At 46.4% G+C, this 27,054-nt stretch overlaps 1 long non-coding RNA gene across 1 annotated transcript in view; it reads right to left on the reverse strand.

The window, feature by feature from the left end:
• The window catches only part of LOC119970029, an 87,911-nt gene extending 65,020 nt beyond the window's left edge, over window positions 1-22,891 (reverse strand). Inside the window, exon 1 of the long non-coding RNA XR_005461523.1 lies at window positions 22,819-22,891. This is a non-coding gene — a long non-coding RNA (uncharacterized LOC119970029). The remainder of the gene's footprint in view (window positions 1-22,818) is intronic.
• Window positions 22,892-27,054: the final 4,163 nt, after the last annotated feature.

The following is a 27,054-nucleotide window of genomic DNA, read 5'->3' on the forward strand; positions in this document are numbered from 1 at the left end:
CACCTGGCGCTGCCAGTCCTGGAGGCCTGCAACGGTATCCACCAGGATCCGAAGGTTTGCAGAGACAGAGTCCAGGGAGTTAGACATTCCCTCCAGGGACTGTGCGATCTCAACCTGTGAGTGCACGACGCCATCCAGCACATGTGTCAGGCGGTTGATGCTCTCGGCGACTGACTGCTGCGACTGGCCAATGACCTGGTGAGACTGTGCCAAGGCCTGCAGGGCGCCGGCAATGTCGTTTTGCCTCTGGCACATTGCTGCCTGTGAGAGGGCAACCCTGTCCAGGGCCGAGGATGACGCGTGCATATGAACCCCAATGCCTTGCATCACCTGACCCATTGCCTCCACCGCGGATGCCATCCGTGCGGTGTCGGACTGGGTCTCTGCCATGAGCGGCACCACTCCCTGCTCGTGGACGCGGTTCGACTCCTCTAACAGCGTCTGCAGAGTCTGGAAGGAAGCCCTCATCCCGTCGTTGTTTCCCTGGGTTTCTTGAGGCACGGCTGTGCGGGTGGGTTGAGAAACTCCAGGAATTCCGAAAACGTCTGGGAGCCAGCTGCATCCTGGGCCTGGTCTGGCCTCCGCGAGTCCGGGCCCTCGGTTGCTCCGACCTCCACCTGCTGTACCTGCTCAGCTGTGATGTGCGAACCAGACTGTGACCCAGGAGGCTCATCACTAAATAGGCCCGCCGGGGTGAGTGTCTCTGGGATGATGGATGTTGTGGGAGATAGCAGTGCCGCAAGCCCGATGTTTTCGCAATTTAGCCCCTCCTCAATGGTGTGGGACTGCTTAGAGTCCGGAGGGTTATCCCTGGCCATTTCCGGGGGTTGTGTTCTCGCCACCCTCTGGGCGTCCTGATCCGCAGATTGGGTTGGGGAGGATGGGACTCCCCGCTGATCGGGCACCCTCTGTCGTGCGGCCCCGGGTCAGGTGGCGGCAGATGCCTGTGTCCGTCTGCAGCCAGACGGCCCTGGTCGTTCAGCATCACATCCTAGGGAAGAGAATGAGACGGGTTATTTAGATTTGCTCGGCAGGCCGCTGGACGGTCCCAGTGGGCAGCGTGTGAAGGGACAGAGGATGGGGGAGGTATTCCAGTGGGCAGGGTGTGTGAAGGGACAGAGGATGGGGGAGGTATCCCAGTGGGCAGGGTGTGTGAAGGGACAGAGGATGGGGGAGGGGTGGGTGTTTGTCAAGGAGGGTTGTCTCACTTGCTGCAGATCCGCCAACCTCGCATAGCGCGACATCCCGGGTGGCAGACCCCCCAACAAGGTCCAGTGCCCTCTGCTCAAAGGTGGTGAGGGGGTGCAGGTTGAGCGAACCCCCTCCAGTCTTGTGCCGCTCACGGTTGTTGTGAGCGGACTTGGCCTGTTGGGGGAGGGTACATAGGTAGACCATTACAATACGGCAGGTATCAGCAGTCCGTTCAGATACTGGCACAGTTTGGGGGTCAAGTTGTCAAAAGACGATTGCATCTCTCCACGGGGCCAGAGCGCTGGGTCTGTGACAACTTTGTGAACCATCCTCAAATAACTCTGGCCCAATCCCCCTCCACCCCCCGTGCCAGGGGGGGAGGTGGGTGATTAAGTAAAGGGGGGGGAGGGATGGTTGTGACCAGGGGGCACCTTCTTGGCACTTACCCTGGCAGCCCTGGTGAGGTCATGTAGCTTTTTCCGGCACTGCTCTGCAGAGCGAGGGGTCTGCCCCACAGCACTGACGGCAGCGGCCACCTCACGCCAGGCCTGGCGTACCGCGCTGGCAGGTTGGCGATGCCCTCTCCGCGGGCGGATGATGCCCCTCCTCTGCTCGACAGCATCGAGCAGAGTCTTGACATCGGCCTCAACAAAACGAGGTGCAGCTCTCCTGGGCTCCGACATCATGGCCGACAGATCCTGTGCTCACCCGCGCCTTTTTATGGCGTCGGGCGGCGTCACGTGGGCGTGATCGTGTCGTCGCCGCGTTCCGTCGTCATCGCGCACGTGATTGACGCGGCCGCGTTACTAGCCCATTTCCCGGAAGTGAATACGTCGGGAAATGGACCCTTCACGACCGTCGTAAAACGCGCACGTTTTTTACGACAGTTTCGCGATTTTTCGCGGGTGCGGAGAATCGCGCCCAACGTGTTTGGTCTTCTATACCTCATGAAAGAATCCACTAAACACCTAGACTTGTCCAAACCAGAACTTTATTGAGTCTCGTGTAGTAAGAATCTGTTACAGAGCACGTTATCATGGAGTCTGCTTTTTACCCCTCTGGAACTGCACCGAGCATCGACCATTCACTTGTAAGTCTTATTACCATCTGCAGTCTTCCCCTCATGGCCGGAAGTGTCTCCCCTTATATGAGAGTCACTGGTCACGTGACCTTGGTCTTGAGACAGCATGGTGTGTCTGCACCGCCACCTTCTGGTTGGAGGCCACGCACCATCCATCTATGATATCGTCCATAGGCATATCACCACAAGGCTGACTGATCTATAACTTCCTGTCAAAGTTACCAGCTGACAGCTTTGACAAGAGTCATCCAGACCCGAAATGTTAGCTCCCTTCTCTCTCTCCACAGATGCTGTGAGACCTGCTGAGATTGTCCAGCATTTTCTGTTTTTGTTTTTGATTCCAGCATCCACGGTAATTTTCTTTTATAATTTCTTGTTTTCTCTTTACCTCCCTTTTTAAATAGTGGAGTTACATTAGTTACCCTCCAATCTGTAGGAACTGTTTCAGAGTCTATAGAATCTTGGAAGATGACCATCAATGCATCCACTATTTCTAGGACCGCTTCCTTCCGTACTCGAGCATGTAGATTCTCAGGCCCTGGGGATTTATCGGCCTTCAATCCCATCAATTTCCCCAACACCATTTCACTGCTGGTACTGATTTCCTTTCCATTCCTCCCTCTCACTAAACCCTGTGCTCCCCAATATTCCTGGTACTTGGAGAAGTTATGTATGTGGCAAAGTTATAAGTAACTTCGTGGGAGGAGTAATTTCTGTGGTCTTGATGTGTAGCCACTGTAACAAAGTAAAGCGGAATCCAAACCCATGTGGTCAATTAGACACGCAGGCTGGAGCTTAGGAACTGGAGTTTAAATCAAGTGAGATTCATTCAGCCATCAATATTGTGTCTTCAACTGCAGAGATCAACAAAACCGTAACAGGGATTACCTCCCAGCATACAGATTCTAATTGCCATTGAACCACTTCTCTCCTTTTATCCATCGCACTGGGAGCAATTCCTCATTGATCTCAATTCTCTTTAAAGATTTATTACAGCCATAAAACCTCATGGTCACTTGATGTTGCTTAAAATGTCTTAAAGCTGTCCCTTCTTTGAGGTGAAGATGACCATGTTCATAGCCTGCACTATTTGATAGGGTTCCTGAAAGCAGATACATAAATCTCAAAAAAACCTAAGGCTCAAATTTTATCATGCACTCACTCTGTACACACCGCATTTCCAACATATCCCTGAGATATCTTCTGGATGATCTCCCTCATGAAAATAAACTGGCCTGTTATTTTTAAATAAATATTAAAATCAGTTATAATTCAACAACCACAATATTCAAATCAATTTATACCAAAAACAGATTAAACAAAAATGGATGGATTTGTTATTGATTATGAATATTAATTACCTATGAGTCCGTTTTTTACATACACTGTGGCAACAACCGAATAAAAAGTATAAAAATAATTTATGGGGCTGATTGATTGGCTTTCAGGAGCTGCATCAGAAGTTTGCCTTGATGCAACATGTTTAATTATCTATTTCTTTAGTTCATCTAGTTTAGCCCTTTTCTATACCTCCTTTATCCAGCTGGCGAGTGTGCAGCTGAGATGTTTCAGACAGCGCTATCACTTGCACGATCAACACTTCCTTGCACATTAGGAGAGTGGAAGGGGGAAATATTTAGTACCAATAACGGCATTAAGAAGCTCATATTTTTGCTTCAATTCCTTGTCCTTGTCCTTGTCACTTCCAATCTAATCAGTGTCTCTCTCTGTAGCCCGGTAACTTTATTTCCTTCAAGTGTCCATCCACCATTCACATCACCAATTCCGCTGCTCTCATAGGCCGTGAGTTCCAGTCATTACCACTTGCTGTGGAAAAATGTCGGGCGGAATTCTCCGCTCCCCACGCGGCCTTGGAGAATCGCGGGAGGGCCTCCCGACATTTTGTACGCCCCCCGGGCGCCCCCGCGGTCCCCCCCCCCCCCCCCCCCCCCCCGAAGAATCGCCGCTCGCCGTTTTTCGCGGTGAACGGCAATTCTCCGAGCCCAATGGGCCGAGCGGCAGGCCCTTCACGCCCGTTTCACCACGGCAGCAACCAAACCTGGTCGCTGCATTCGTGAAACGGGCGGCAGTTGCCCGTTTGGGGCATCTAGGGGCCCGATTTGAATGGGAGCACCGCGACTGTGCTCCGGAGGGGACAGGCCCCGATCGGTGCCCACCGATCGTCGGGCCAGCGTCCAAAATGGACGCACTCTTTCCCCTCCGCCGCCCGGCAAGATCAAGCTGCCATGTCTTGCCGGGCGGCAGTGGAGAAAGACGGCACCATGCATGCGCGGGTTCGTGCCATCTGCACGGTGATGTCTTCTGCGCATGCGCAGGTTGGAACTGGCAACCCGCGCATGCGCAGATGACATCATGAAAAGCGCCGTTCGCGCGTCATTTCTGGTGGCCGGGAACGACGGGGGCCCGCTCCTAGCCCCCCGGGTGGGGATGAATTAGGTGCGGGGAGCGGTCCCCGAGGCTGTCGTGAACCACGGCCGAGTTCACGATGGCCTCCGCGATTTTTGGCCTTAGCGGAGAATGGATACTGTTGCGGGGGACGACTTACCAGGGGGAAGCAATAGGGCGCAGGTCTCTGGCACAGAGTCTGTCCCTGTTGCTCAGAAGGGAAGGGAGAAGAGGAACAGAGCACTTGTCATTGGGGACTCCATAGTTAGAGGAACAGACAGGAGGTTCTGTGGGAACGAAAGAGACTCACGGTTGGTGTGTTGCCTCCCAGGTGCCAGGGTTCGTGATGTCTCTGATCGTGTTTTTGGGATCCTTAAGGGGGAGGGGGAGCAGCCCCAAGTCGTGGTCCACATAGGTACCAACGACATAGGTAGGAAGAGAGATGGGGATTTGAGACAGAAATTCAGGGAGCTAGGGTGGAAGCTGAGAGCTAGAACAAACAGAGTTGTTATCTCTGGGTTGTTACCCGTGCCACGTGCTAGCGAAGTGAGAAATAAGGAGAGAGAGGAGTTGAACACGTGGCTACAGGGATGGTGCAGGAGGGAGGGTTTTGGTTTCCTGGATAATTGGGGCTCATTCTGTGGTAGGTGGGACCTCTACAAACAGGATGGTCTTCACCTGAACCAGAGGGGTACCAATATCCTGGGAGGGAGATTTGCTAGTGCTCTTCGGGGGGGTTTAAACTAATTCAGCAGGGGGATGGGAACCTAAATTGTAGTCCCAGTGTACAGGATGTTGAGAGTAGTGAGGTCAAGGATAGGGTTAAAAGTTCGAAAGAGGGCACCGGCAAGCAGGACGCTGGTTTGAAGTGTGTGTACTTCAACGCCAGGAGCATCCGGAATAAGGTGGGTGAGCTTGCAGCATGGGTTGGTACCTGGGATCTCGATGTTGTGGCGATTTCGGAGACATGGGTAGAGCAGGGACAGGAATGGTTGTTGCAGGTTCCAGGATTTAGATGTTTCTGTAAGAACAGAGAAGATGGTAAAAGAGGGGGGGGTGTGGCATTGTTAATCAAGGAAAGTATTACGGCGGTAGAAAGGACGCTTGAGGACTCGTCTACTGAGGCAGTATGGGCCGAGGTTAGGAACAGTAGAGGAGAGGTCACCCTGTTGGGAGTTGTCTATAGACCTCCGAATAGTCCCAGAGATGTAGAGGAAAGGATTGCAAAGATGATTCTTGACAGGAGCGAGAGTAACAGGGTAGTTGTTATGGGGGACTTTAACTTTCCAAATATTGACTGGAAATACTATAGTTCGAGTACTATAGATGGGTCAGTTTTTGTGCAGTGTGTGCAGGAGGGTTTTCTGACACAGTATGTAGACAGGCCAACAAGGGGCGAGGCCACATTGGATTTGGTACTGGGTAATGAACCCGGCCAGGTGTTAGATTTAGATGTAGGTGAGCACTTTGGTGATAGTGATCACAACTCGGTTATGTTTACTTTAGCAATGGGCAGGGATAGGTATATACCGCAAGGCAAGAATTATAGCTGGGGGAAAGGCAATTATGTTGCTATTCGGCAAGATTTAGGAGGTATAGGATGGGGAAGGAAACTGCAGGGGATGGGTACAATCGAAATGTGAAGCTTTTTCAAGGAACAGCTACTGCGTGTCCTTGATAAGTATGTACATGTCAGGCAGGGAGGAAGTTGTCGAGCAAGGGAGCCGTGGTTTACTAAGGAAGTTGAAGCACTTGTCAAGAGGAAGAAGAAGGCTTATGTTAGGATGAGACATGAAGGCTCAGTTAGGGCACTTGAGAGTTACAAGTTAGCCAGGAAGGACCTAAAGGGAGAGTTAAGAAGAGCGAGGAGAGGACACAAAAAGTCGTTGGCGGATAGAATCAAGGAAAACCCTAAGGCTTTCTATAGGTATATCAGGAACAAAAGAATGACTCGAGTAAGATTAGGGCCAATCAAGGATAGTAGTGGAAAGTTGTGTGTGGAATCAGAGGAGATAGGGGAAGCATTAAATGGGTATTTTTCGTCAGTGTTTACACTGGAGAAAGACAATGTTGTCGAGGAGAACACTCAGGTTCAGTCGACCAGGCTAGATGGAATTGAGGTTCAAAAGGAGGAGGTGTTAGCAATTTTAGAAAATGTCAAAATAGATAAGTCCCCTGGGCCAGATGGGATTTATCCTAGGATTCTCTGGGAAGCCAGGGAGGAGATTGCAGAGCCTTTGTCCTTGATCTTTATGTCGTCTTTGTCGACAGGAATAGTGCCGGAAGACTGGAGGATAGCAAATGTTGTCCCCTTGTTCAAGAAGGGGAGTAGAGACAACCCTGGTAATTATAGACCTGTGAGCGTTACTTCGGTTGTGGGTAAAATGTTGGAAAAGGTTATAAGAGATAGGGTTTATAATCATCTTGAAAAGAACAAGTTGATTAGCGATACTCAACACGGTTTTGTGAAGGGTAGGTCATGCCTCACAAACCTTATTGAGTTTTTTGAGAAGGTGACCAAACAGGTGGATCAGGGTAAAGCTGTTGATGTGGTGTATATGGATTTCAGTAAGGCGTTTGATAAGGTTCCCCACGGTAGGCTATTGCAGAAAATAAGGAAGTATGGAATTGAAGGTGATTTAGCGGTTTGGATCAGTAATTGGCTAGCTGAAAGAAGACAGAGGGTGGTGGTTGATGGCAAATGTTCATCCTGGAGTTCAGTTACTAGTGGTGTACCGCAAGGATCTGTTTTGGGGCCACTGCTGTTTGTCATTTTTATAAATGACCTGGAAGAGGGTGTAGAAGGATGGGTTAGTAAATTTGCAAATGACATGAAGGTCGGTGGAGTTGTGGATAGTGCTGAAGGATGTTATAGGATACAGAGGGACATAGATAAGCTGCAGAGCTGGGCTGAGAGGTGGCAGATGGAGTTTAATGCGGAAAAGTGTGAGGTGGTTCACTTTGGAAGGAGTAACAGGAATGCAGAGTACTGGGCTAATGGCAAGATTCTTGGTAGTGTAGATGAACAGAGAGATCTCGGCATCCAGGTACATAAATCCCTGAAAGTTGCCACCCAGGTTAATAGGGCTGTTAAGAAGGCATATGGTGTGCTAGCCTTTATAAGCAGGGGGATTGAGTTTCGGAACCACAAGGTCATGCTGCAGCTGTACATAACTCTGGTTCGGCCACACCTGGAGTACTGCGTGCAGTTCTGGTCACCACATTATAGGAAGGATGTGGAAGGTTTGGAAAGGGTTCAGAGGAGATTTACTAGGATGTTGCCTGGTATGGAGGGAAGGTCTTACGAGGAAAGGCTCAGGGAATTGAGGTTGTTTTTGTTAGAGAGGAGAAGGCTGAGAGGTGACTTAATAGAGACATATAAGATAGTCAGAGGGTTAGATAGGGTGGACAGTGAGAGTCTTTTTCCTCGGATGGTGATGACCAACACGAGGGGACATAGCTTTAAATTGAGGGGTGAGAGATATAGGACAGATGTCAGAGGCAGTTTCTTTACTCAGAGAGTAGTAGGGGTGTGGAACGCCCTGCCTGCAATAGTAGTAGACTCGCCAACTTTAAGGGCATTTAAGTGGTCACTGGATAGACATATGGATGAAAATGGAATAGTGTAGGTCAGATAGGCTTCAGATGGTTTCACAGGTCGGCGCAACATCGAGGGCCGAAGGGCCCGTACTGCGCTGTAGTGTTCTATGTTTCTATGTTTCTAATACCGCCCGTCCTTACCACATTCCCTCTGCATTTCTTTCGCAAAGCCCTTATACCGAGTCATCGTCCGATCTCCTAGTCTTTAAGCTCTGGTTGGGGTCCAACCATCAAAGCTTCCCTGCTTTTGTTATGAACGCCTCTATTTGTGGAGTGGAAGATTCCACATGCTTTGCTAACTGCTCTCTCAATATGTACCGCAAACTGTCAACGATCTAATCAAAGGCACATGGGCACATGTTATCTCACCTGGATGTTCCTGCCTCCTTCTGACGTGTATCAGCAATTCTGAGGTGCTCACCAGCATGTGCCCCAGACGCCTGACCACTACTGTCGTCTACCGAGGTGTGTGTCCATGCGTTGGTGGAGGGTGGGACTCACAGCCGTGCCACTAATGTGGTGGTCTCCTCAGAGCATTCCTCCAAGGTGTTCTCTTGGGAGGTGGGTGGTCGGACCACTGGGGGGGGCACTCAGTGCTCAGTTCAAACAGACCCCGATTTCGGCCACAGAGTGATTAGTTTCCGTGGTGTGTAACTTACACGTTTTAAGAGTAGACTCAAAAAAGGGGGCGATTTTCTGCTCTTGTGGGATTGGTAATGGGAGCATAAAATCCCACTAGATATCCAAGCCACGTTTCACACCAACGTAAGGACGTGAGGCGATTGTCCCCTCCCCCCGTCCCCCCCCTCCAGCCATTGACGGAATGGGATTCCCGATGTTCAATTTCAAGAACCCTATAATTATAAATTTTAATCAAATTATTGGTCCTCTACGCCTGATAACCCTATCATTACATAATCCATTCACGTTGGCATGAGGGCATGTAGGCATGAATTATGACTGGTCTCCCATGGCGTGCAACTGATGGGCAGACAGGTCAGGGAGCTCAGGTTAGTGCAACACTCAGGGGGAGGGATGCGTAGAGGAGGATACTGCCCCTGGCACTTCCCCTTGACATTGCCCCTGACACTGCCTGGGCAGTGATGGAAGAATATTGCGTGTAGGGCGGGGGAGGGGATTCCATATTGTTAGGTTTTGTATTGGGGCGGCATTAAAAATTGTACTCCGATGTTTAAAAAAACTAAGTTGCTTGTGGGTTGGGCTCAATCAAAGCCACCCAGCCCTGCCAGTGTGACATTGTGGAATCCGCCTCTTGTTTTTTATTTCAACGTTCCTCACGATATGTGGGGAATACCACCAGTGGAGCATTGGCTTCAATGCTGGTTTTCCCGCCCACTGCCTCACTCTGTGATAAAATGGAAATAGCCCGCCCAAAGTCTGTGGAACTGTCAAAATGTCAAGTAATTGAAATCTCTTGCCCTTTAATTTTGGGGGAAAATAGATTGCTGCGTCTCGGAGTTGAAAAAATCCAGTTCCTGGAGTTTCATTTGCTGTTAGCTGGCATAACCCTAAAGGATATCATTATCATATAACTGATTTCTGTAACCTATCATTATCTCATTAGATGCTGTAAATTCAGTTTAAAGGGATTATCATGGGGTTAGCTCTCTTTGATTGCTCTGAATACAAACAAATGTTTGCTTTTATGCTGCATTAAGTGTTTGAGGGGATTTTTAAATTTTTGAATGGGTTTAAACAATGAGACTGATTTTTACACAGTGAAGTCTGTAATAGATACTTCAATCTTTCTGTTTTTTCATCTCAGCATGGCTCCTACAGTCTGCCTACAGTGGATTTCATGGCCATAATGAGCCCTTGGCAGAGGCAAGGTTGATCTTGGCGCAACTGCATGTTGATTTTATGATCCATTTATGGACTCCATGTTCTTGCTCATCATAGATGCTCACTCCACTTGGTTGGACATACTTAAAATGATGTCCACAACCTCATCAGCAATGGTGAAGAAATTGCAACAGACATTCACCGCCCACGGGTTGCCTGAGGTTCTGGTCTCAGATAGTGGGACTGCTTTAACTAGTGAAGAATTTTATAAGAAGTTTATAAGACAACAGTGTTCAACATATTCGAATGGCTCCCTTCCACCCTGCTTCAAATGGAATGGCAGAGAGAGCCCTTCAAACATTCAAAGCCAACATGAAGAAACAGTTATCTGCACCCCATCAACTCAGACTGGCAGGTTTTCTGCTCATCTATCGAACTGCACCTCATGTCATCACAGGTGTTACACCCATCGAGTTACTAATGGAAACGCACATTAGGACTTGGTTGGATCTTGTGATTCTGAATTGGACGGGTAGGGTAGAGGTTAAACAGAACACACAGAAAAAACATCACGCCTCAAAGAAAACTAGGAGAATATTTGAGGTGAACGATTTGGAATGTGAATTATTTTGGGTTGGCCTAAATTGTATCCCAGGAACAGTACAAGGAAGAAAGAAGCATCTGGACCATTTGGGAAGAAAAGAACCACACACAGAAGCAGCAGATCAGCCTGGCCCTAGCTGGCCTGTAAGCGAGATTTCTACAGATGTAAGTAATGCTGTAGCAAGTTATCCCAAGGAAGAAACCAGAAATGTTCCAGGGGGAACTGAGGAAAATATCTGCACGGGTTACCTTAGCAAATCGAGAGCCAACCTGTTAAGGATCACGCCACAGTTACCTCGACTACTGAAGCGGCTGTTAGTAGGTTACAACACTCTCAAAGGGTCAAGAACATTCTGATTTGATGTTTTAATTCGTCCTCGGTTTGTTTGATTTAGTTTAATTGGTTGAACTTAAAATAGTTCAAAAGGGTCAGGATGTCCGCGACTAATTCATTTAATGAGAGACTGTGATCAGATCCATCTGTTGTATATTACTGTAAATAATTCCAGTGTTATTGAAATGTGTTAATCAGGAACTTAAAGGAGGAGAGTTGTGACCCTTTAAGGGGGCAAGTTCCTGGAAGGTCAAGTGACCTGGACGGCCAATCAGGGTGGAGCGCATGAACACTGGGGATGGACCTGGCTTTTCCAGTTAGTTAGGAGTTTGGAGACTTGGAACATGGCGGCAATCATGATACCTTCATTCCGCAGTGGTACAATGTGCCAGTTGCATTTCAGCCATCATCGTGGGACAGAAACCGCTTTGTGCTTTGAACGAGCTACGGGCTTCCACGTTGATATTTATTTGACAATACTGGACACCAGCGAATAAAACAGAAAAATAGTGCGTCAAGGTATGGAAAGATGCAGTGATGCATGGACAGTAAGACAAAACAATAACACTGAGATTGCGGTGCATTTTAATGAATGTCTGATGAGTCCGAGATTGCATCCATACTGTTCAATGGTCTCTTTGTGGGGATATTTTTATATTTCAGGCAGGTTAATGACTGAGTATTAGATTCTAAAGTGGACGACTGCATGTGTTTGTGTGTCTCTATTTGAATAGGAATAGTTTCATATCGGGAAAACATACTGCTGCAAACCTCATAGTTTTGATTGCAATTTCCACTTTCAATGACAGTTGACTCACCCCTTACTAAAAATTCCTATTGCAAAGTTCCTGATCAATAGCAGGAACTCTCAGGTTCTCTGAAGTACCTGTTACACTTAAGAGAAGATACTACTTGCCCATTCACTCCCGCATTACTGATTTCCCCTAAACCCTGCAGCTCCCTCTGCAATGATTTGCATCCCACATTTCTAACACTTCCATCTGCAAACTAATGCCACACCAGAGCACAACCACTGTCCCCCCCCCCCCCCCCCCACCCCCCACTCACTTTGTTTGTATAATGTACCATTCCCCGGTACCTGGATCCGAGAAACATCTCCCCAATGTTTCCGTGCCTTGCCACCATCATCCCTGCACTCTCATTCCCCAAAGCCAATCACTCACCAATGCTACAATCTAATCCAGGCCAACACTTGAATGCAGTACTGATGGAGTGCTGCAATGCCAGAGGAGCCATCTTGGATGAGATGGCAAATTGAGACCTTGCCTGTCTTTCAATAATAATAATCGCTTATTGTCACAAGTAGGCGCCAATGAAGTTCAGGTGGATGTGAACAATCCCATGACACCTTTTTAAAAGGGTGGGGTAATTCTCCCTGGTGTCTTGGCCAATTCCTCAGCCAGCATCACTAAAACAGTTACCTAAGGCCGGAATTGAAGTTGGGTTCCTGGTGCAGTGTGGCAGAAGTGTTAATCACTGTGCTGCTCTACTGCAAAGCCTATGGGTTTTGAAAATATTCCAGCAATAATACTGAAGTCTTGTGCTCGAGACTTACTGCACCCCTCGACAAGCTCGACTACCCCCCAACAATGGTATCTATGCGGCAATGTGGAAAATTGCCAAGGTGTGTCCTGTACACAAGAAACAGGACAAATCCAATCCAGTCAATTACTGCCCTATCAGTCTACTCTCCATCATAAGCAAAGTGATGGAAGGAGTCATCAAAAATGCTATCTAGAGGCACATACTCAGCAATAACCTGCTCACTGAAGCTCAGTTTGAGTTCTGCCAGGGTCACTCAGCTCCTAACCTCATTACAGTCTTGGTTTAAACAGGGACAAAAGAGCTGAATGCCAGAGATGAGGTGAGAGTGACTGCCCTTGACATCGAGGCAGCATTTGACCGAGTATGGCATCAAGGAACCCTTGCAAATTGGAGCCAATGGAAATCACTGTGAAAACCCACCGCTGGTTGGAGTCATACCTGGCACAAAGGAAGATGGTTGTGGTGGTTGGAGGCCAATCATCTCAGCTCCAGGATATCACTGCAGGAGTTCCTCAGGGTCATGTCGTAGGCCCAACCATCTTCAGTTGCTTCATCAATAACCTCCCTTCCGTCATAAGGTCATAAGCGGAGATGTTCGCAGGTGACTACACAATGTTAGCACCATTCACGACTCTCAGATAATGAAGCAGTCGAGGTTCAAGTACAGCGAGGCCTGGATAATATCCGGAATTGGATAACAAGTAACAAGTTACATTCATGCCACACAAGTGCCAGGCAATGACCATCTTCTACAAGAAAGGATCTAATCATCACCCCATGACATTCAACAGCATCACCATTACTAAATCCCCCACAATCAACAATACCATTGATCAGAAACTGAACTGTATTAGCCATATTAATACTGTGGCTGCCAGGCAAGGTCAAAGGTTAGGAATCCTATGGCAGGTAACACACCTCCTGACCCCCCAAAGCTTGTCCATGATCTACAAGGCACAAATCAGGAGTGTCATGGAATACTCTCCACTTGCCTGGATGAGTGCAGCTCCAACAACACTCAGGAAGCTCAACACTATCCTGGACAAAGCAGCCGCTTGATTGCTCCCCTTTATACAAACATTCAAACCTCCACTAACAACGAACACAGGTTCGATTCCCAACTTGGGTCACTATCTGTGAAGAGTTTGCACGTTCTCCCCGTATCTGTGTGGGTTTTCTCCCGGTGCTCCAGTTTCCTTCCACAAGTCCTGAAAGACGTGCTGTTGGGTAATTTGGACATTCTGAATTCTCCCTCTGTGTATCTGAACAGGCACTAGAATGTGGCGACTAGGGGCTTTTCACAGTAACTTCATTGTAGTATTAATGTAAGACTACTTGTGACAATAAAGATTATTATAACAGTGGCAGCAGTGTGTATTATCTACAAGATGCATTGTAACTCACCAAGGTTCCTGAGACAGCAGCCTCCAAACACACAACCACTATCATCTTGAAAGACAAGAGCAGCAGATACCTGTGAACCACAACATTTGGAGGTTCCCCTCCAAGTTACTCACCACCTGACTTGGAAATGTATCACCGTTACTTCTCCTGTCAATTGGGCAAAGTCCTGGAACTCCCTCCCTAACAGCACAGTGTGTGAACCTACACCTCAGGAACTGCAGCATTTCAAGAAGGCAGCTCACCACCACCTTCTGAAGGGTAACTAAGGATGGGCAATAAATGCTGGCCGAACCAGTGACGTCCACTTCCCATAAATGAATTTAAAAAATAAAATGACTCTCCTGTTTTGTATTTTGACCCGCTGACTGTGCCGACACGGGTCCATCACCTTGGAATGATGTTACACAGACTCTTATAGAGTTGAACAGGATGGTTGGGGAGGGGGTGATGTGATGGGTGACCAGAATGCGGGAAGGAGGGAAGTGGGGGGGGAGGGGGGGAGAGGCTTGAGTTGATAGTCATAGCCTCGTCCTATGAGAATTTGATGAGTATGAGGGCCTCCCTGGTACACTGGGTGTGTAGGACCCTTGCCGCCGCCTGTCCTCCATCCTCCGACCGCTCAATTGGCCCCTGTTCGGACTTGTCCTTAAGCCCCTGCTGATCTGCAACTCCTCCTTCTCAGATGGGGCTGCATGTCCCTCCCCCTCCTCCTCCAGAGTGTTGTACCGCTGCTGTGCCAGGTTGCGGAGCGCACAGCAGACCACCACAAATTAGAAGGTCCTCTGGGGGTGTACTATAGGGCATCACCAGAGCGGTCCAGGCATTGGAACCATATTTTCAGCAGTCTGATGCAATGCTGAATGACAGCACGGGTGGCCGCATTGGCCTCATTCTCACGAGTTTCTGCCTCGGCACCATCAACCAGGACTTCAGTGGATATCCCTTATCCTCCAAGAGTCAACCAGTCATCCTGGGATGATCCGCTAAGATGCTGGGGATCTCTGAATGCCCCAGGATGTAGCTGCCAAGCACGCTCCCTAGGTGGTGGACACACGTGTGCAAGATACGGAAACGGTGGTCGCACACAAACTGAACATTCAGTGAGTGGAACCCCTTCCTGTTACTAACGGGCACTCCTTGATGTCCTAGTGTGCGCAGGGATACATGCATGCCATCGATTGCCCGCTGGACCTGGAGCATCCCGGTGATGGCAGAGAATCCCAGAACCTGGGTATCTTGTTGGAACTTGGCCAGGTTGAAAGTGATAAAGTCTGATGCCCAGGCGTACAGGACATCCATTACCTTCCGGATGCTGCTGTGGGCTGCAGTATGTGAAATACCGCACAGGCCCCTACTCATGCCCTGGACCAAGTCCAAGCTCCCTGAGGGGTGGCCTGCACCCCTCCCCCCACCTCCACCACGAGCAGCAGGGCAGCAGCTCCAGTGCCCTTAAGCTGCATGCTGGGAAATGGAAATAGTTACTCACCTCTTCAGTTCCCCTCAGCAGCCATCGTTCCAGCTTCACGTTTTTGAAAAAGAGTACTAAATGACATTGGGGAAGCGGTGGTATAATGGTATGGTCACTGGACTAGTAATCCAGAGACCCAGGGGAATTCTCTGGGGACCCAGGTTCAAATCCCACCACAGCAGATGGCGAAATTTGAATTCAATAAAAATCTGGAATTAAAAGTCTAATGATGACCATGAAACCAGTGTTGATCACCGTAAAAATCCGTCTGGTTCACTGATGTCCTTCAGGGAAGGAAATCTGCCATCCTTGGGCTGAGTTAAGAAACAGGAAAGGAGAGGTCACCCTGTTAGGGCTTTTCTATAGGCCTCCGAAAAGTTCCAGAGATGTAGAGGAAAGGATTGCAAAGATGATTCTGGATAGGAGCGAAAATGATGCAGTATGTAGATAGGCCAACGAGAGGCGAGGCCACATTGGATTTGGTACTGGGTAATGAGCCAGGACAGGTTCTAGATTTGGAGGTAGGTGAGAACTTTGGTGATAGTGACCACAATTTGATTACGTTTACTTTAGCGATGGAAAGGGATAGGTATAAACCGCAGGGCAAGAGTTATTGCTGGAGGAAAGGCAATTATGATGCGATGAGGCAAGACTTAGGATGCATCGCCTGGAGAGAAAAACTGCAGGGGATGGACACAATGGAAATGTGGAGTATGTTCAAGGAACAGCTACTGCGTGTCCTTGATAAGTATGTATCTGTTAGGCAGGGAGGAAGTGGTCGAGTGAGGGAACCATGGGTTACTAAAGCAGTTGAATCACTTGTCAAGAGGAAGAAGGAGGCTTATGTGAAGATGAGACGTGATGGTTCAGTTGGGTCGCTTGAGAGTTACAAGTTAGCTAGGAAGGCTCTAAAGAGAGAGCTAAGAAGAGCCAAGCGAGGACATGAGAAGTCTTTGGCAGGTAGGATCAAGGATAACCCTAAAGCTTTCTATAGGTATGTCAGGAATAAAAGAATGACTAAGGTAAGAGTAGAGCCAGTCAAGGACAGTAGTGGGAAGTTGTGCGTAGAGTCTGAGGAGATAGGAGAGGTGCTAAATGAGTATTTTTCGTCAGTATTCACACAGGAAAAAGACAAAGTTGTCGAGGAGAATACTGAGATACAGGCTACTTATGAACCTCAAGCCCTTCTAGTCTAGTAGCCTGTATCTCAGTATTCTCCTCGACAACTTTGTCTTTTTCCTGTGTGAATACTGACGAAAAATACTCATTTAGCACTTCTCAAAAATTCTGTCCAATGCCTAAAAGGTGTTCCTCACCCAGCATTGAGATATTTATTTGATAAATATAATCAAGTAAGACTTATTGGCTTGTTTTTTGAGGCCATGTTGGGTGTCCTGAGTTTAACCTCTCAATCTAATAAATCTTTATTAATGTCACAAGTAGGCTTACATTAACACTGCAATGAAATTACTGTGAAAATCCCCTGGTCGCCACACTCTGGCGCCTGTTCGATCACACTGACGGAAAATTCAGAATGTCCAATTCACCTAACAAGCGCATCTTTCGGGACTTGTGGGAGGAAATCGGAGCACCCGGAGAAAACCCATGCAGACACGGGGAGAATATGCAGACTCAGCACAGACAGTGACCCAAGCCGGGAATCAAACAACGTACACATACATCACATCCATGATTCCCTCAAGTATATTTCCTGTCATTACAAAAACAAAAGAACAATACAGCACAAGAACAGGCCCTTCGGCCCTCCAAACCTGCTCCAATCACACGTTCTATCTAGACCAAATGCCTGTACCCTTCTGTACCCCATCTGTTCATGTGCCTATCCAGATAAGTCTTAAAGGTCGCTAACATATTTGTCTCAACCACCTCACTTGGCAGTGCATTCCAGGCCACCACCACCCTCTGTGTAAAAGACTTTCCTCGCACATCTCCACTGAACATTCCCCTACACCTTGAACTGGTGCCCCCTTATAATTGTCATTTCAGCCCTGGGAAAAAGTCTTCAACTGTTCATCCTATCTGTACCCCTCATAATTTTATAAACTTCTGTCAGGTCGCCCCTCAGTCTCCGTCTCTCTTGGGAGAACAATCCCAGTTTATTCAATTTCTCCTCATAGCTAATACCCTCCGTACCAGGCAACATTCTGGTGAGTCTTTTCAGTACTCTCTCCAAAGCCTCCATTTCCTTATTGATATCAGGCTAATGGTTTTATAGTTACCAGGTCCCTTTTATCATCTGTATTAAAGATGTGGACAGTATTAGCTTCATTTTGTTCTATTGGAGCAGCCCTACCGGGCAGTGAGGCAGGGTTCCTCAAAATTTGTGTCTCATGTCCCCTTGAATCCTGGAATGGATAGCATCCAGCCCGGCTGCCTATTACTTTTCAGGATCTTACTTTTATCTAAAAGCGATATTAAGCTACATCAATAATGCTAATTTTGTTATTAACCTGATCATTAAACCCTTAACAGTGGAACATCAACCTCAAGGGTAAAGATAGGTGCATAATACAGGTGTAATATTTCTATCATGCTCAGTGAATCTTGTCCTTGAAGATCCTTCAATGGCCAAAACTGTCTTTGTTAGCTCTCTGACTCTACATAAATGAATAAAGCTTTTTCTATTACTTCCACATTATCTCTGATCCTTTATTCTGCAATATCCCTTTGGTTGATTTAATAGTAGTTTTCGTGTGCTTTCGCTCTTCCTTGCTACTTAGCTCTAATTGAGAGCAACTAAAAGAATGAAGAACAAAGGAACATCAATCACATGTTAGTCAAAAATAATAGAATCTCTGAAGGGAAGATCAACTGAGCAGATGAGGAGCGATTGCATGATTGTGAGGAAAAGTGCAGACTATTGCATATCAATGTCTGATTCATGTCCCTTTGTTCTTCGGCTGGCTACTTTTTTTAGTGCTTGACATTTCTACAAAGTCTTCCAGCTCAGCAATAGGAGTAAGTCAAAAACACGCACTCTTTTTTTTTGATTGGCGATGGCTTGTGATCATTTAATTAATTGCAAAGGAGAATCCTCTTGAAACATATATCCAATTAATTAGACAAGTGAATCCATCATTAAATTTTGGCAGAAAGGGAGTCAAGAATACAAACATTTTTGTGATAAACTTCGAAGAGTCTTTTTTCTGTGAAGGTTACTGGTCATTGTTACCTCTATGAGCCTTGAAGATGTTCCGAGGCGGCATGGTAGCACAGTGGTTAGCACTGTTGCTTCACAGCCTCAGGGTCCCAGGTTCAATTCCCGGCGTGGGTCACTGTCTTTGCGGAGTCTGCACATTCTCTCCGTGTCTGCTTGGGTATCCTCCGGGTGCTCCGGTTTCCTCTCACAAGTCCCAAAAGACGTGTATGTTAGGTGAATTGGACATTCTGAATTCTCCCTCAATGTACCCGAACAGGTGCCGGAGTGTGGCTACGAGGGGATTTCCACAGTAAATTCATTGCAGTGTAATGTAAGCCTGCTTGTGACACTAATAAAGATTATTATTATTAGGAGATGAGCTCGTTCTCCCAAATCAACAGATCAAAACCCGTCAATAATTTGCATCTGAGGTGGATTTAGCATTAGTTATTCATTAATGTAAAATTCGCAATTAGATTTATTTGCGTACTAATGAAGTTAGTGAAACTGGTTTGTAATTATGCAAACACTTCCAAAAATAGGTTGCAATTGTGGGAATGGGATTTACTAGAATCTAAACTGTGATAAGTGTTCTTTTGCGAAGTGACTGATTGCAATGTAGGTTGTGTAGAACTGTCCTGTGTGTAGGTTTTAAAACTACTTGAAGGTTAGATGCAGAATAATTAACCATAATTACCACCCAAACTCAGGCACACTACTTATTACTTTAGTCATTTTAATGTATCGCCTGTTGGAAAGAAAAACTATCAGCTGGAACACTAGTTATGATTTATACTTATTTCCATTTTAGTGCAGACCTTTAATGAAACACTTCATTAACCTCAATCCCCTTGAGGTGGGGCTGTATTTTTAATGCGTAGATTCCACAACAATATCCCTCAGATAATATATAAGTACAAGCTGCTCATTTTATGAGAGATTCTAAAAACGTAGACTTACATTGAACTTTACAGCACAGAACCAGCCATTCACTCCAACAGATCACTCCATGCGATATGGCTTTAATGTTCTCGCTGCTCTCTGAATAAAGAAGTGTATTACATATTGTAATGTTCATACAATATTATAGATATCAAGGATAATTCATCACTCAACAAGCCGTGTCCCAAACTAAAACAGACTATTTGTTGTTAAATCCTTCACCGAGGCTGTAGATCTCAGATGTCAGTTTTTCTTCCCGAGGACACAGGCACACTAAGGGTTGAATTTTATGTCTCTAGCCCCATGGGCAGGTTTTCAGGCAGGCAGTGAGTTGCATGCCTGCCCTCCCCAGACCCCACAATTATAGTACCCATGTCGAGACAGGCGTTGAGCTGCCCCCGCTCACTCATGGGCCAAGTGAAGCCTGCAAGTGCAGGGGAGTGTCCATGGACCAGGTGTCTGTGACACAGCCAGCTGAAACATGACGGACTTGTGCTGGACTGGATGGAGTTCGTTGTACCTCCTGATCAGATACCCTGTGACACTGGTGCAACCAGAACATTGCCAGCCATTTGATTGTCTGCCAGCTTGAAGGTCGGACTTCCTTCTTATAGAGGTAGAAATCCAACCTCAAGCCAATTAAAGGCCCACCAGCCATTAAATAACTGCAATGTGAGCTGGCTGCCATGTGAAAGCTAGCTCACACTCTCAAGTTATACATCTCAGGACTGGGACCCTGCCACACACCCCTCCCCCAAGTAAAATGTAGCCCTGTTATGCAAATGTTCTCTATGTTTAGGGCCTGGAAAGTACAGCCTGTGTGATTCAGGTTACATTAGTTATAACATTAGGCTGACAGATAGAAAACAAAGAAAACATACTTGGATTAATGAACCTGACAGAGGCCTTCTAATATACTACAAGAGCGCTCTTCCTACCAATGACTGAACTGGAATGTTCACATTCTGCTATCTCACTGAATGGCCTCCTTCTGTACTTAGGGTTTCTATGGTCCTTTAGTCCTGAATGATGATCATTTACTTCTCTTTTTCTTACGTCCATGACACCTTTGTCAATCACTCCTCAACTCCAATTTATCTCTGGTCTTCTATTCTGCTCCATCTTCTCCACCTCTCTCCAACTATATAATCCATCCATTTCTACACCTCTCAGCTCTGAAGAAGAGTGATACAGACTCAAAACGTTAACTCTAAACCCTGGAGCTCTAGCTCGCTTTCCTCGTTTGAAGTACTCTTTGTCTCTTTGACAAGCTTTTAACCATCGGCTTCACCTGATATCTCCTTATGTGGTTTAGTGTCTTGTTTTGTTTTGCATTGGCAGTGACTGCCAAGAATGAGAGCTATTCAGGGTTGCGAGTTTCTGCCATGGGTCTCCGTGTGTCTAAACAGGCCAATTCACAACCTGAAGATCTTTAGATGTTTGGGGCAGGATGCCCCACAAGGTAGTGGGTTCCGTGATGCAGGATCTTCTTCCTTTCCTTTGCTTCTCCATCACCACTTTACCTCACCATGAAAACATTTTGACGTGATGGACAAGTTGTTGAAATTTTCAATGATTGGTAGCAAGCTCCTCTTTAGAGTGTCTTTGAAGCATTTTCTTTACCTTCCACTGGGACATTGGCCATTTGAGAATTGAGGAAAGAGGACATGGTGGGAGAGATGCATTTTGGCCATCAGTCATTGAACTTGATTAGTAATTTTGCTTGCACGTTTGTGGAACTGGCTTGAAGAAACAATTGTTTCAGCATCCTCTCATTGAATCCAAAGGACCTGACACACCCATTGTGACAATAAATCAAATCCAAATCAAATCATTCTTGTTGAAGTTCTTTAGCACTGTTATGCGTTACTGATACACAATCTGGGTCTCACTTCACTACAGGAGTGTGGTGACAACAATAAAGCAAACCTGTCTCATGATTTTACTTTCACTGTCAATCTAATTTAATTTCATGACAAATATCTCATATTAAATCTGATTTTCTAACACATTGGATGTAACATTTAGTATAACACAGCAAAAGGAAACCTTTGCTAAGAAGCCTAAATTTATTTCATAAAGAATAGGGTCAGTGAGCACAGAACACCATTCAGTCCACTGTACTTTGACAGTTTTGCAATTACTCTCCCTGTAGCTCTCTAACTTTTTTCTGGAGATAACCAACACAAAATACCAAACAAAGCTCCACATAAAATTTAACAACACTTTAATGAGAATACGTTTGATACAGGAGGTGAAACACTTCGCACAGGTTAAGAAAAAACAGGTAATTGATAATATTATTTATTTTTTAATTTTCCAATTAAGGGGCAATTTAGCGTGGCCAACCCACCTAACCTGCACATCTTTGGGTTGTGGGGGCGAAACCCACGCAGACACGGGGAGAACGTGCAAACTCCACACAGACAGTGACCCAGGGCCGGGATTCGAACCCGGGACCTCAGTGCCATAGGCAGTAATGCTAACCACTGTGCCACCGTGCTGCCCAGTAATTGATAATATGAACTGAGGAGCCAAGGACAAAGATGGACGTGCTACAAACAAAAATGGCTGCACTATTATAGCTGGGTTTCAGGGAGAATGGCGATAATTTTGACTTTGGGTGACAGTGTGAGAGGGCTGATATTGATTCAAGCACTCTCCCAATTTTTGTTTCGTCTAAATTAAAATCAGCCGAGAAGTACAGCAGGTCGCTCAGTCAATTGTATAGATGTTTAGTCTATTGTCAAAGTCAAAATTAGCACCAATATATTCACAAACCCTTCTAGTTGTTGCAAATATTTATATTTATTGGTGCATTATCGTATTATTTATTTAATTATAATGATTATATATGAAGTCTGGCTGGGTCATTGTCCGTGTGGAGTTTGCACATTCTCCCCGTGTCTGCATGGGTTTCACCCTGACAACCCAAAGATGTGCTGGCTTGGTGAATTGGGCACGTTAAATTGTCCCTTAATTGGAAAAAAAATAATTGGGAACTCTAACATTAAAAAATATATATATGACATCTGATAATATAACCAAAATATGCCAAAAAAGGTAATGCTCATTGCCTACTTCAATCAGTATTTTCAAAGTTTAATAAGTAAATATTTCAATTGAATATGGTGTCATTCATTCAAACATCCACAGATGATGGAAAGTCTAAAGCTATAAATCATAACCACGCATCTGCACAATATATCATCCACTTTAAATGTTTCACCAGAAGACAGCACCATCATTTAATTACTGACCTCATCACATCAGTGGTTTGCCCACGGCAAGTTCTGATCAATTTGCCCTTCTCCAAACCATGTTTTCTTGTGCTTCTCTCTCTAATTGTCTGTGCAATGTCCCATTTTTCAAGGGGTACAGAAGCATTGTTCTTTTGCCTCCCTCTTAGCCTTTTTCCATCTTCTGACACATCTTACAACATCCCATCCATTCTCAGCAAGGTCCAATCCCATTTGTTTTTCTTTTTCTGTAACATCAGTCAAATTAATTATTTTTATAGCAGTGTCAACACCTTCCCAGTACAATTCTTTTCTTTCTATTTTACTTTAGCATCAGTTTCCAAACACACATCTCAAATATCTCCAGGAGTGCTTTGCGCCCATGTGTTAGCGCCACACTCCATACACATACCTAAATAACTATGTTTTCAGCTCTTCATTTTTACAAATGGTATTGTCTTCTTTTATCAAACGCAACTTTTCTCTCTCATCTTCATCTCAGATTAGTTATCATCGGTCATTTACGTGTACTGGATATTGAAATTATCTTAACTGATCCAACTGTTTCTTGCTTCTTAAATGCTCATTCTTGCAGTCCCAGAAGCCTTGAAAACTTTAATCTTACCAACATTAATCTTCATCCATTGATGCAGCATTCAGGTCTGCAATCCATTCATAGTTCTTAGCCAGAAGGTTGTGAGCGCAAGTCATTCTCCAGGACTTGAGCTCAAGTCATACTCCAGGACTTGAGCACAAGATCTAGATTGACACTTGAGTACAGTATAAAGGAGTGCTGCACTGTCAGCGGTGTTGTCTTTCTGCCCTCTCAGGTGGACATTGTTGTGAAGTGAAGTAAAAGTAAAGCCTTCATAGTGCCAGATGACCATAGGCTGCTTTCTCCTTTGAGGGCGAGAGCTGACTGGTGGTGATTTAACCTGAGGATCACCGTAACTCAGAAGAGGGGCAAGGTTGAGAAGGTGGGGGCCTTCATGTTTAACCTCAGCCAGTTTGGCAATTGAAACCGCACTGTTGGCCTTGTTCTGCATCACAAACCAGTTGTCCAGCCAACTGAGCTAAACCGGACCCCGATATGAAGTAGTTTAAGGGAGCATATTTTAAAGTGCTTTCAATCATTGCCACTTCGACAGGATGTGATGTATTAATCCCATGATTTATATTCAGTTTACATTAGCAGACGGTAGAATTAAGACGTTCATGTTTAGTCGCCAAATAAAGAAACTACATTATTGTTTTACCAATTCTTGTGTGTGATTGGTACGTTTACATCAAATATAAGAATTCAACACTCATAAAAGACTTTGAAGAAAAGCAGGACAGTTATTCCCAACTTGCAGTCCTTCCGCTGATTTTGGATATCTCTTCCTATTATTTGTGTACTCATGTTGAACAATACAGGAATAATTGGCATCACACATGTCCTCCAGTCATTCCTGGGGCGGGATTCTCCGACCCCCCGCCGGGTCGAAGAATCGCCCAGGGCTGGCGTCAATCCTTCCCCCACCGTGTCCCAAATTCTCCGCCACCCGAGATTCGGCGGGGGTGGGAATCGCGCCCCGCCGGTCGGCGGGCCCCCCGCAGTGATTCTCCGGCCCGTGATGGGCTGAAGTCCCGCCACTGACAAGCCTCTCCCATCGGCGTGGATTAAACCACCTACCTTACCGGTGGGATTGGCGGCGCGGGCGGGCGCCAGGGTCCTGGGGGGGGGGGGGGGGGGCGCGGAGCGATCTGACCCCGGGGGATGCCCCCACGGTGGCCTGGCCCGCGATCGGGGCCCAACGATCGGCGGGCAGGCCTGTGCCTTGGGGGCACTCTTTTTCTTCCGCCTTCGCCATGTTCTTCACCATGGCGGAGGCGGAAGAGACCCCTTCTCCTGCGAATGACGTCAGCAGCCGCTGATGCTCCAGCGCATGCGCGGACTTACGCCGGACGGTGAAGTCCTTTCGGCCCCGGCTGGTGTGGCGCCAAAGGCCGTTCATGCCAGCCGACGGAGCGGGAACCACTCCGGCGTGGGCCTAGCCACTCAATGTGAAGGCTTGGCCCTAAAGGTGCGGAGATGTCCGCACCTTTTGGGCGGCCCAACACCGGAGTGGTTCACGCCACTCGAACAAGCCGGGACCCCCCCGCCCCGCTGGTTAGGGGAGAATCCCGTCCCTGGTTCTTCAAAGTAAACACACCTCTTAGATTCTGTTCCACATTCTTCGCGTCCAGTATTCTCATTAAAGGTGTTGCCTTCTTGTTCCACATGCTCTGTGAAACCCAAACTAATCTTGGTCAGAGTTTTATTCCATCTTTAAATTTCCTGTAAGCGAACTGGTAATTACCTTTCAGGCGTGAGGACCCAAACCAATGATACAAAACGCTTCATATTTTCTGTCATTTCATTTTTTTCACATTGTTTTCCGGTGATTGCATGATTAGTTGCATGGCCCATTACTGACCTATTAGCTTCTTCAATAAATCTAAAAACCAATGACTTATTTTTCAAATACATAAGTAAATTTGTTCCACGTCTGCACCAATATCTGTGCTGTCGCAATATTGTCACAAAAGATAATTATTTCAACCTGCAATTTAAAAAGGAAATAAAATGTAGAGATCATCGCTAGCTGATCCTAGGACATGTCTTTCTTTTAAATTGTTCCAGCTCATGTGCTAGGTGGGCACTGCCAAGGTGCCAAGCTAGCATTTTTTGAACACATGTGATCGGACTGGGGTTGCAAAGCATGGTGGTGGGTGGGGGGCAGGGACCTCCCATATTGCATTCAGGCTGGGGGGTGGGGAGGTCGGGGATTGTTTCGGTGGCCTTTGGAGATTGGGACGTCATTTAAAAATGGCATTCCGATCTCTCGCTACAATGGAAGTTCCGACAAGCAGAGCTCCCTGTTGTAAAAAGCAGAGCAGATATGTGCAGCCTTTCCACGGGTCACCCGTTCGGGCCGCTTATTCAACGCGAGTCGCATTGTATAGCCGTGTGTTTCTTGGCATTGTAAGCGCCTGGAAATACACAGCTAAACGGGCTCGCTAGGGGATTTTCTTCCCTTTTGGGAGGATCACGCCCTTTATGTTTTAATTTTAAAGAAAATTTAAATCAAATGCTTTCAGAAGGGCCTGTTCTGTGCTGTACTGTTCTATGTTCTATGTTCTATTTATATAACAATGTTCAGGACCTCATGACACCGCAAAGCATTTTGCAGCCAATGAAGTACTTTTGAACAAGGCGATGTCCGTAATGTAGGTGAACGGGGAAACCAGTTAACACACAAGAAGGTTCCAGGAGCATCAGTGGGTTAAGTAACAATTCGTGAAGTTGTTTGAGGGATAAATATTATCCTGTGGTACCGGGGAGCTCACCTGCTCCTCTTCAAAATAGTGTCATGTGCAGTTGAGAGTGTTACCATGCCTTAGATTATCTCACCACACAAAGGGAATGTGATGTGGCGAAAAGAGGTAAAATGTCAAAATTTAATCCCCATTCTGTGAGGATTGTATCTCGAAAATGTACAGAGAAAATTAGAGATTGATGATTAGCGCGTTAAACAATCGACGCAGTCACTGAGCTCTGCTTCTTCGTTTTTGGGATATTCTAACTTAACCATAAATGAAGTCTTTTTTTCCCGTATCCGATCTAAATAGCTGCCTATCAGAATTCTACTGTGCCTGTCAATTTATTTCTTTATTCTTTTGAGACATGACCAGGTCGAGCTCATTCAAAGAACCCTCCAGCTATTCAGGGACAGGTTCTCTAATCAGTACAGGAAGCACATGGGTCTTTCTGTTGGTCTTCTTTTCCAGTCAGATTCTGCAGGCAATTTGCTGCCATTTGTAGTGTTAAACCTGTTTTTTTTATACAGAGCTGAGGATAATTTGTTAGCCCACTTTGTCAGCCGTCAATACAGAAACCTGACTTGCAGTTTAAATGGTAAAGGCTGGCTCACAAATACAACATTCCGAGAATCTAGTATCTGGTGTATTTCCATTACAATTTAACATTGTTACAAATAATACTGCACATGCAGCCTGATTCAGAATTCCAGGCATAACCTGACACCGGGAGGATCCCTGAAGGAGGGAATTTCATTCAGGAATTTGTATTACATTAATGGGTCCCGTGCTATTGGCCTTGTTTTGCATCACAAACCATGGGCGTGATTCTCCGAAACCGGGAGAAATCGTGAGGCTGGCGTCAAAAACGGGCGGGTTTGACGCCAGCCTCCGCTCCCCCGACCGGGAACCGAT

Source organism: Scyliorhinus canicula, chromosome 8, assembly GCF_902713615.1.
Source record: "Scyliorhinus canicula chromosome 8, sScyCan1.1, whole genome shotgun sequence".
Lineage (NCBI taxonomy): Eukaryota > Metazoa > Chordata > Chondrichthyes > Carcharhiniformes > Scyliorhinidae > Scyliorhinus > Scyliorhinus canicula.